We start from the raw sequence: 12,436 nt of genomic DNA, 5'->3' as shown, positions 1-12,436 counted from the left end.
CAGAGAGTTCCATAGTCTCACTGCTCTTACAGTAAAGAATCCGCGTCTGTTATTATGCTTAAACCTTCTTTCCTCCAGACGTAGAGGATGCCCCCTTGTCACTGTCTCAGGTCTATGATTAAAAAGATCATCAGAAAGGTCTTTGTACTGTCCCCTCATATATTTATACATTAAAATAAGATCACCCCTTAGTCTTCGTTTTTCCAAACTAAATAGCCCCAAGTGTAATAACCTATCTTGGTATGGCAGACCCCCCAGTCCTCTAATTACCTTGGTCGCTCTTCTCTGCACCCGCTCCAGTTCAGCTATGTCTTTCTTATACACCGGAGACCAGAACTGTGCACAGTATTCTAAGTGTGGTCGAACTAGTGACTTGTATAGAGGTAAAATTGTGTTCTCCTCATGAGCATCTATGCCTCTTTTAATACATCCCATTATTTTATTTGCCTTTGTAGCAGCTGCCTGACACTGGCCACTGAATATGAGTTTGTCATCCACCCATACACCCAGGTCTTTTTCATTGACGGTTTTGCCCAGAGTTTTAGAATTAAGCACATAGTTATACATCTTATTACTTCTACCCAAGTGCATGACCTTACATTTATCCCCATTAAAGCTCATTTGCCATTTATCAGCCCACGCTTCTAGTTTACATAAATCATCCTGTAATATAAAATTGTCCTCCCCTGCATTGATTACCCTGCAGAGTTTAGTGTCATCTGCAAATATTGAAATTCTACTCTGAATGCCCCCTACAAGGTCATTAATAAATATGTTAAAAAGAAGAGGGCCCAATACTGACCCCTGTGGTACCCCACTGCTAACCGTGACCCAGTCCGAGTGTGCTCCATTAATAACCACCCTTTGTTTCCTATCCCTGAGCCAGCTCTCAACCCACTTACACATATTTTCCCCTATCCCCATTACTCTCATTTTATGTAACAACCTTTTGTGTGGCACCGTATCAAAAGCTTTGGAAAAGTCCATATATACTACGTCCACTGGGTTCCCTTGGTCCAGTCCGGAACTTACCTCTTCATAGAAGCTGATCAAATTAGTCTGACATGAACGGTCCCTAGTAAACCCGTGCTGATACTGGGTCATGAGGTTATTCCTCTTCAGATACTCCAGTATAGCATCCCTTAGAATGCCCTCCAGGATTTTACCCACAGTAGAGGTTAAGCTTACTGGCCTATAATTACCGAGTTCAGTTTTTGCCCCTTTTTTGAATATTGGCACCACATTTGCTATACGCCAGTCCTGTGGTACAGACCCTGTTATTATGGAGTCTTTAAAGATTAAAAATAATGGTCTATCAATGACTGTACTTAGTTCCTGCAGTACTCGGGGATGTATCCCATCCAGGCCCGGAGATTTGTCAATTTTAGTTATTTTTAGCCGCCGCTGTACTTCCTGCTGGGTTAAGCAGGTGACATTTAATGGGGAATTTTTATCACTAGTCATATTGGCTGCCATGGGATTTTCTTTTGTAAATACTGATGAAAAAAAGTCATTTAGCATATTGGCTTTTTCCTCATCCTCATCCACCATTTCACCCAGACTATTTTTAAGGGGGCCAACACTGTCATTTTTTAGTTTCTTACTATTTATATAGTTAAAGAATATTTTGGGATTATTTTTACTCTCTCTGGCAATGAGTCTCTCTGTCTCAATCTTTGCTGCCTTGATTTGCTTTTTACAGAATTTATTTAATTTTCTGTATTTATTTAATGCCTCCTCACTACCTACTTCTAAATGCTTTCCTTTTGTCCCTTATTGCGCCCCTTACAGCTCTATTTAGCCATATTGGTTTCCTCCTATTTCTAGTATGTTTATTCCCATACGGTATATACTGTGCACAGGTCCTATCCAGGATGCTAATAAATGTCTCCCATTTTCTTTGTGTATTTTTGTGTCTCAGGATATCGTCCCAGTTAATTGCACCAAGATCCTCTCTCATCCGTTGGAAATTTGCCCTCCTGAAGTTTAGTGTCCTTGTCACCCCCCTACTACCCATCTTATTAAAGGTTACATGAAAACTTATTATTTTGTGATCACTATTCCCCAAGTGACCCCCAACCCTTATATTTGATATGCGGTCTGGCCTGTTGGTTAATATTAGGTCTAGCAGTGCCCCCCTCCTTGTTGGGTCCTGAACCAGTTGTGAAAGGTAATTGTCTCTCATAGTTGTCAAAAATCGATTACCTTTACTGGAACTGCAGGTTTCTGTTCCCCAATCTATTTCAGGGTAGTTGAAGTCCCCCATAATAATGACTTCTCCTTGAGTCGCAGCTTCATCTATTTGCTTTACGAGGATATTCTCCATTGCTTCCATTAGTTTTGGAGATTTATAACAAACCCCTATCAGTAATTTATTATTTTTTCCCCCTCCCCTTATCTCCACCCACAGGGACTCTACATTTTCATTAAATTCACCTATATTATCACGCAGGATGGGTTTTAAGGAAGATTTTACATATAGACACACCCCACCCCCTCGCTTATCTGTACGGTCATTTCTGAACAGGCTATAGCCCTGCAAGTTAACAGCCCAGTCATGGCTCTCATCCAGCCACGTCTCAGATATCCCCACCATGTCATAATTATGCTCCAACAACATTAGCTCTAATTCGTCCATTTTGTTGGCGAGGCTTCTGGCATTAGTATACATGCACTTGATGTTACTCTCTGTACCTCTATTCTTTCTTAAATTATTAACTGTTCTAACCCCACCCCCCATGCCACCGCCACCCCCAACTTCCTTATTTGTGCCCAGGTCTCTATCTGCACTATCTTCCCCTCCTATAAAATGAATACCCTCCCCCCCAATCCCTAGTTTAAACACTCCTCCAACCTTCTAACCATTTTCTCCCCCAGCACAGCTGCACCTTCCTCATTGAGGTGCAGCCCGTCCCTAGCGTAGAGCCTGTAGCCAACTGAGAAGTCGGCCCAGTTCTGCAGGAACCCAAACCCCTCCTTCCTACACCAATTCTTCAGCCACTTATTAACCTCCCTAATCTCCCGTTGCCTCTCTGGCGTGGCACGTGGTACAGGCAGTATTTCGGAAAATACCACGTTGGAGGTCCTTGCTTTCAGCTTGCAGCCTAATTCCCTGAAATCATCTTTAAGGACCTTCCACCTACCTCTAACTTTGTCATTTGTGCCAATGTGCACCATGACCGCTGGGTCCTCACCAGCCCCTCCCAGTAATCTGTCCACCCGATCAGCGATGTGTCGGACTCGAGCGCCAGGTAGGCAGCACACCGTCCGACGATCCCTGTCTTTGTGACAGATTGCCCTATCTGTTCCCCTAATAATTGAGTCCCCCACTACCAGCACCTGTCTGGCCTGCCCTGCTCTCCTTTTTCCCTCCTTACTGGAGCAGTCACTCCTCCGGCTTTCAGAGGACATGCCTGGCTGCAGCAGTGCTACCCCTGTACTGGCACCCCCCTCATCTGCCAACTTAGCAAACTTATTGGGGTGTGCCAGATCAGGACTAGCCTCCCTGGCACTCTTCCCTCTACCCCGCCTTCTATCTGTCACCCAGCTAACTGCCACACTGTCCTGCAGCTCCATCCTACCATCCCCCTCCTCATCTATCCCATTGAGTGTCTGCTCTGTGAGCAGAAGACTCCTCTCCATATTGTCTATGGATCTCAGTGTTGCCAGCTGCACATTTAGATCCAGTATCTGGGTTTCCAAATGCACAATGTGCTCACATCTCGCACAGCAGTATGTACCCTCGACCGGCTGGTCAAGGACTGCATACATGTGGCAAGATGTACACTGGATGGCATTAACAATTGTGGAGCACATTTCCTAATGGGGATTGCACCACACAGAAACGTTAATTAAAAATAAATACAAAGTATTAATTAAACCAAAAAAAAAAAAAAAAAACAGAAGCAATTCCTCCCTTGGAAACTCCCTGATTCCAAAGTCACTGAATCACAAGTCACACACTTACCGCCGTTCACACTTACGCTCAGGTCACACTCAGCTCGCTCACACTCGCTGTGCTGAAGATTTATAGATTTATTTATTTTTTCTCTCTATCTCCCCTCAACAGCAATCCACCTTGCTGTTCAGATGCACTTCCAAAAAAGTGCATACATCCTAAACGATCTCCCTGTGGTGCATGGGAGGTCTCGGAACTTGGCCCTATATGTGTCTGGGGTGAGAGCATGGTAATCCAGGATAGTCCACTTTACAATGTTATAATCCCAATTCCGCTGTGAGTCAATGGTTCAGTAAGCCTCCGCCATGCTTCCGTTCTGGAATCCCACTAACAAATGCATCCAGCCAGAGTGGGGCACCTCCATCACAGCACACTGCTGCTCAAAGTCCTTGAAGAACCCCTCCACATCTCCGGAAGCCTCATCAAATGGCTTAAACTCTGTCCGGGTGATCTGTACAAGCTCCCGGATCATTAGGTTTACACTCCACATTGCATTACTCCCTCTTTCAAGCTCCATTGTTTCTTGTCTCCGCTGTGCCTGGCTGGCAGCCTCCTCCTTATACTCCTGAGAGACGCCTGGGCCCAGAACCGCCATCTCTTCTTCGTACCACACCAACCACTGGCTTTTGGGGTGGGGATCCCTGTCTCCAGTGCTTGTCCTTCAGACAACTGGGAGGAGGTAGCCGGGCTAGCACCCACCAGTAGGTCAATTAAGGCTTCTTTAGTCAGTACCTGGTAGTTCAGGCCCAGGTTTCTGGCTCTCTCCTGTAAACTAGATACAGTCCAATTTCTGTACTCACTCTGTGGGTGGTTCTCCATTGGTTACACTCTGTTGATCCCACCGCTGCCACCAGTTGTCATGGGGTCCTTCTCCGATACCACACAATCAACAGAGCGAGGGAAGTGTGAACAATCCCAAATCCTTTTTTATAGGCAAAACTAAAAGGTTCATAAACAATCCACCACACTGACTATACAATAGTCCAGAACACGAATGCAGTTCAGTAACAGGATAAAATGTCCAAGGAGATGATAGTCCAATAATCCAGCAGAGAGGATAAAAAATCCATATGCTTCCCTTTCTCTCTGACATGCTGTGTTCACACCATCCTCACCACACAAGAACTGACTTCCGAGCTCTTGTCCTCCCCAGCCCCCTTCATATATCCAGGGGTAGTTAGACAGGTTGGGGTGGTTTTCAGGCCTCCCAGACGTGACAAAGGTGCCTCGGGGATTAAGGCACTACAGGGGGTCATCAAGAGGCATAGATACAGTCAGGCTACAGACAGTAAGTGAGCTAATTTAATTATCAGCCTTTTGGAAGGTAATTGAGACTCTAGACAATATGGGGAATACACAGAATGATATACGGCAACAAGAGAACACTATAAAAATCAGTAAAATATAAATATACACAAAATGATACCACATAACATATCACGCCATCACAGGGCTTATAATGAGGGGCTGTGTAGGGGGTTATAAAATAAGGGGCTGTGTGTTGTGGGCATAAAATGAGGGGCTGTGTGGGTGGGCATATAAGGAGCTGTACAGTTGTCATGCACAGTGTGGGAAAGACTAAGTACAACATGAAGGGATGAGGGGAAGGAAGCCCAATCACTAGGGTATGAGGGAGTAGAGATCCCTACGCAGATCTTATAACACCCTGTCTACCCAACCATCTCTAAATTGTTTCCACACTAATCGCCAAACAGCAAACTTAAGCCCTGTATATCCCTAGAGCTAGGCCCTGCATAGGGAGGGGGGTGAGCACTGGTCAGTCCCGACTGATAACTAAAGACAACAAGGGAGATAAACAAGGAGAGAGGAACTTAGCTTGAGAAGGCTCCAAAGAGATCACACCAAACGTCCTCCAAGAGCAACAGAGAGGAAGTAAGCCGACAGTTACAGCTCCAAGCCTTCACAAGGGAAAAAGTGAATATCACCAGCGACTCCCTGAAGCAGGCTTGGAGATTATAAACACCAAGGTCTAGGTGTGTGAATTAGAGCCAGAGGGAGGTTGCCGCTTGGTCTAACAGTCAGAATGATTAAAAAGGAGTCTTCAATGCTAAACGCAGAGACCTTCTGCAGCCTGATGTAGAGCGAATGTCTGTTGCATCTGACACACCCATGACAGTTCCCCCTATACAAGTGGCCTCTGGACACTCAGGATCAGGATTCCCAGGATAAGAGGTGTGGAATGAACAAGCCAGCCTGGCGGCATTCACCACTGATGCAGAGACCCACATCCTTTCCTCTGGACTGTAACCCTTCCAGTGCACCAAGTATTGTGGGGAAAGACATTGGAGGCAAGAATCTACAATCCTTGAAATCTGAAACTCTAGATTACCATCAACCATTATTGGGGTGGCAGTAGGGATGAGGACTAAAGAGGTTCCACATATTTCTTGAGTAAAGACCTGTGAGAGACATTGTGGATCTTAAGGGCCTGAGGTAGCCCAAGACGAAACTCTGCTGGGTTAATGACTGTGGTTAATTTATAGGGACCAATAAATCTAGATCCCAACTTCCAGGAAGAAACCTTCAACCTGATATTCCTAGTAGACAACCACACAAAGTAATTCACATTCAGATCCGGACAAGCACTTTCTATCAGCCATACGTTTGTACCTGTCTCCCATAATTTTCAAATTACTCAGAATCCCCCGCCATACCAAAGAGAGCAACGAGGTAAGACGTACCTCCCCCAGAACTCCCAAAGCCCCTCCCATGCTAAAAGTACCAAACTGTGGATGGTAACCGTATGCACCAAAGAATGGTGACCTGCCGGAGGATTCTTGACGGTGATTATTAATAGCAAATTCTGCCAACGGTAAGTAGGATGCCCAATCCTCCTGATTTTCGGCGACAAAACACCTGAGGTAAGTCTCCAAATTTGGATTAATGCTCTTATTATTTCCATTCGACTGGGGATGGAAGGCAGAGGAAAAGGATAGCTGCACCCCCAGTCAAAAACAGAACGCCCTCCAGAACGTGGAAACAAACTGGGTCCCCCGATGTGACACCACATCGGAGAGAACCCCGTGAAGCTTCACAATCTCATTTACAGTATAAACACCTGAGCAAGAGTCTTGACATTCGAAAGTGCCGGTAATGCGACAACGTGAAGTCTTGCCTGCAGATACCAGTTGGTCAGTAATAAAAATCCATGGACAAGTGTATCCATTGTCTGCTAGGAATAGCTAGAAGAAGAAGAGTACCAGATGGACGGGTAGGTGATACTGTAGAACGCGGGAAGATATTACAAGCAGATTCGTGTGCAACCACATCCCGATGCAACCCCGGCCACCAAAAACGACGAGAAAGGAGGTCCACAGTTGCTTTACCATCAGGATGACCAGCAAGCACAGTTGTGATATTCCTTAATTACTTTGCAGGACAGATTAGATGGTACAAATAACCTTCCTGAAGGGCAGGAGGAAGGGGCATCCCCCTGGGCCTTCAACACCTCACCCTTCAGCTGAGGGTACAATGCCGAAATGACTACCACTTTCTGCAAAATCGTGGCATGATTCTCATGGTCACCACCACCAGGTAAGACAAAGCATCAGCCTTGACATTTTTGACCCCTGGACGGAAAGTAACAACAAAATTCAACTTAGTAAAAAACAGGGACCAACTAGCTTGCCTAGGGTTGAGACATTTAAGCCAAGTGAAGATATGACAAGTTCTTATGGTCAGTAATAACAGTAATAGGATTGACAGTCCCCTTCAACCCATGCTGACATTCTTCAAATGATAATTTAATTGGCAAAAGTACCCTATTACCCACGCCATAATTTTTGTCAGCTGAAGATAATTTCTTAGAAAACAAAGAGCATGGATGCCATTTAAGAGAGGATGGACCCTGGGACAACACAGCCCCAACCCCCTCCTCCGACGCATCAACCTCCACAATAAAGAGTTTGGAAAGATCGGGTTGACTAAGTATAGGAGCCGAGGCAAAACAGCTCTTTAGGGAGGAAAAAGCCTGCAGGGCGGCATCCTTGCCATGTCAGTAAGGGGTTTAGCAATTACTGAATACACACGTGGTCAAAATTGTTGGTACCCCTCGTTTAATGACAGAAAAACCCACAATGGTCACAGAAATAACTTGAATCTGGCAAAAGTAACAATAGTAAAAAATCTATGAAAATGAACAAATGAAAATCAGACATTGCTTTTCAACCATGCTTCCACAGAATTTAAAAAAAAATAATACTCATGAAATAGGCCTGGACAGAAATGATGGTACCCTTAACTTAATATTTTGTTACATAACCTTTTGAGGCAATCACTGCAATCAAACGATTTCTGTAACTGTCAATGAGACTTCTGCACCTCTCGACAGGTATTTTGGCCCACTCCTCAAGAGCAAACTGCTCCAGTTGTCTCTTGTTTGAAGGTTTCCTTTTCCAGACAGCATATTTCAGCCCTTTCCAAAGAAGCTCAATAGGATTTAGGTCAGGGCTCAGAAAAGGCCACTTCAGAATAGTCCAATGTTTTCCTCTTAGCCATTCTTGGGTGTTTTTAGCTGTGTGTTTTGAGTCATTATCCTGTTGCAAGACCCATGACCTGCGACTGAGACCAAGCTTTCTGACACTGGGCAGCACATTTCTCTCTAGAATCCCTTGATAGTCTTAAGATTTCATTGTACCCTGCACAGATTCTAGACACCCTGTGCCACATGCAGCAAAGCAGCCCCAGAACATAACTGAGCCTCCTCCATGTTTCACAGTAGGAACAGTGTTCTTTTCTTGATATGCTTAATTTTTCCATCTGTGAACATAAAGCTGATGTGCCTTGCCAAAAAATCAATTTTTCTCTCATCTGTCCATAGGACATTCTCCCAGAAGCTTTGTGGCTTGTCAACATGTAGTTTGGGAAATTCCAGTCTGGCTTTTTTATGATTTTTTTTTTTAAATAATGGTGTCCTCCTTGGTCATCTCCCATGAAGTCCACTTTGGCTCATACAACGACGGATGGTGAGATCTGACACTGATGTTCCTTGAGCTTGAAGGTCACCTTTAATCTGTTTTGAAGTGTTTCTGGGCTCTTTTGTTACCATTCGTATTATCCGTCTCTTTGATTTGTCATCAATTTTCCTCCTGTGGCTACATCCAGAGAGGTTGGCTACAGTCCCATGGATCTTAAATTTCTGAATAATATGTGCAACTGTAGTCACAGGAACATCAAGCTGCTTGGAGATGGTCTTATCACTTTTACCTTTAACATGTTTGTCTATATTTTTCTTTGTAATCTCCTGACACAACTCTTTCCTTCGCTTCCTTTGGTCCATGTTGAGTGTGATACACACCATGTCAATAAACAGCACAGTGAGTATCTGTAGCCCTACATACAGAAATTTGTTAGGCAGTCAGCAATGCCATCAATCAGCATGTATAGACAGCAATTCTGAGCGGGTAATAGTCATCGTGCACTGTCACTTACTTCCGTATTGAATTGGCATGTAGACTTAGCTCATTATACTGGAACCGCACACTGCCTTACTGAATTCCACATGCAGATTCAGCGTGTGGTTATATAATTTAACAGCAGGCAGTGTGTGCACTGGACACGGCGGTATCAGCAATTGCACATAAATTCAGCGTGCGAGCCGCCGTGCTGATGCCAGTGGACACGGCGACGGTGCTGCGTGGGGTGAATACCGCACCATGTGCTTCAACAAACTGATTGATTGCTGTAGATAGTGTATGAGCATATATGAGGCACTTGCTACACGTTAGGAGAGTGGTATGTAATTGACATAACTATGTTCAAGAGGTGAATTTTTTCCTGAATGGTGCCATAAATATAGTATAATAATTTATGGAGACAATGATCTGAACCCCTTTATATTACTTAAGAAAAAACTTTTATATTTTGCCTATTGAAACTAGTGGGTCACGTAGGAAACAAGTGACCCAATATACATCTAGTGATGTATGTAAATGATTTTTTAAAAATTAAATTATTTTTTTTAAATTTATATAATAAAGGTTAAATTTTAGTCACAGATTGCCATAGCTTCTCTTTTTCTATCTTTGTAATACCAAATATATGGGTGATGTACACCTATGTGTGACTTTGTTCTGCGAGGATGGACTAATCCTTTAAAAACAGAAAAATACATGAACAACCACACCACACTAACATAAAGAAATAAATAAAATTTGTGCTAACCTAAAAAAGGGTTTCAAAACTCACATATTCATTTAAGCCCTTAGAGGCGACAGTATCCAGAACTAAACTGTACCCTGTCAATCCCACGCACCTTGAAAACATTAGGGTTACTATTATGATAAGTTCTAAAATTTCTAGGAATTGATTTCAGAGTCTCAATATCCTGTACCAATGATCCATTTCTTATATCTTGGACATGTTCAAGAACTCTTACACGCAATTAGCGGGTGGTCTTGCCAATATAAATAAGATTACAAGAACAGCATGCATAGTATACAACATTCTCTGTTTTACAATTTATATGATGGGTGATGGAGAAGGATTTATTAGAACTGCTATTATCAAAAGTGAATGTTCTCTCCATAAATTTACATGCAGAACAATCTCCACATTGAAAAGATCCCCATCTTGGGCCCATCCTTTCTGTAAAGATAGGCTTTTGAGGTGCTACATAGTGACTTCTTGTTAGTAAAGGTACCTTCACACGAAGCGACGCTGCAGCGATAGCGACAACGATGCCGATCGCTGCAGCGTCGCTGTTTGGTCGCTGGAGAGCTGTCACACAGACCGCTCTCCAGCGACCAACGATGCCGAGGTCCCCGGGTAACCAGGGTAAACATCGGGTTACTAAGCGCAGGGCCGCGCTTAGTAACCTGATGTTTACCCTGGTTACCAGCGTAAAAGTAAAAAAAACAAACACTACATACTCACCTGCGCGTCCCCCAGCGTCTGCTTCCTGACACTGACTGAGCTCCGGCCCTAACAGCACAGCGGTGACGTCACCGCTGTGCTTTCACTTTCACTTTAGGGCCAGCGCTCAGTAAGTGTCAGGAAGCAGACGCCGGGGGACGCGCAGGTGAGTATGTACTGTTTGTTTTTTTTACTTTTACGCTGGTAACCAGGGTAAACATCGGGTTACTAAGCGCGGCCCTGCGCTTGGTAACCCGATGTTTACCCTGGTTACCAGTGGAAAACATCGCTGGTATCGTTGCTTTTGCTGTCAAACACAACGATACACGGTGATCGGACGACCAAATAAAGTTCTGGACTTTATTCAGCGACCAGCGACATCACAGCAGGATCCTGATCGCTGCTGCGTGTCAAACTAAACGATATCGCTAGCCAGGACGCTGCAACGTCACGGATCGCTAGCGATATCGTTACAAAGTCGTTTTGTGTGAAGGTACCTTAAGTCTTTAAGGTTTTTTGATCTTCTCCATGTCATTGACGGATGACTAGGAATATGTGGTTCCAAATCATCATGTGCCAGTAACACGGTCCAATGTCTCCTCAAGATTGTCATTATGTCTCTCCGTTCTGAATTGAAAGTAGTAATAAACCTCACTGGATGTTTTTGCAAATGTCTATCAACTTGGACTCTATGTCCAGATTGAGATAATAGTATTTCTCGCGATGTAAATTTAGCCCTCCTGTATCCTGATCTGATGACTCTATAACTGTAACCTCTCTGTCGCAGGTTGTCTTTTAAAATCTTTGCTTGTTGTTCAAACATAGCGTCATTAGAGCAGATACGTTTCATACATAAGAATTGACTAACAGGTACTACTGATTTAAAAATTTGGGGATAATGTGATGAAGTAGCATGCAACAATATATTTGTGGCTGTGGACTTACGAAAAACATTAGTTGCAATGTATCCCCTTGTATCCTTTTCCAAGCTCACATCCAAAAAATCAACTTTATCCTTGCTATAATTCCACGTCAAATGGATATTCAACTGATTCTTGTTGCATCTATTAAGAAAGGAATTAAGAGAAACCTCAGACCCTGCCAATTAAAAAGTATATTGTCTATATGCCTTTACCATGAGACCACAGCATCAATGCCCTCCAAATTCTGGACATTCTCCCTTTCCCACAGCCCCAGGAAAAGATTAGCATTCGAGGGCGCACAAGTCGCCCCCATAGCTGTGCCCTGGAGCTGTAGGAAATACCGATCTTTAAAAACAAAAAAATTATGAGTGAGGGTGAAATGTAAAAGGTCCAAAATAAACTGAATTAAATTAATATCCAAATTAGTCATCTCAAGGAAGAACATCGATGCCGCGATACCATGGTCATGCCGTATCGACGTATACAGTGACTCAACTTCACAGGTTACCAAAAACATATTATGTTCCATCTGAATGCCATTTAGTAGATTGAGGATATCTGTAGTATCCTTGATAAAGGATGGCAGAGTCTCCACAAATTGTTGGAGATAAAAATCAATGAATATGCAGATACCCTCAGATAAACCACCAATACCTAACACAATAGGGTGTCCTGATAGATT

The sequence above is a fragment of the Ranitomeya variabilis genome, chromosome 5 (genome assembly GCF_051348905.1).
Source record: "Ranitomeya variabilis isolate aRanVar5 chromosome 5, aRanVar5.hap1, whole genome shotgun sequence".
NCBI classification, from domain to species: Eukaryota; Metazoa; Chordata; class Amphibia; order Anura; family Dendrobatidae; genus Ranitomeya; species Ranitomeya variabilis.
The sequence above is the reverse complement of the archived record's forward strand: the minus strand, read 5'-3'. Positions refer to the sequence as shown.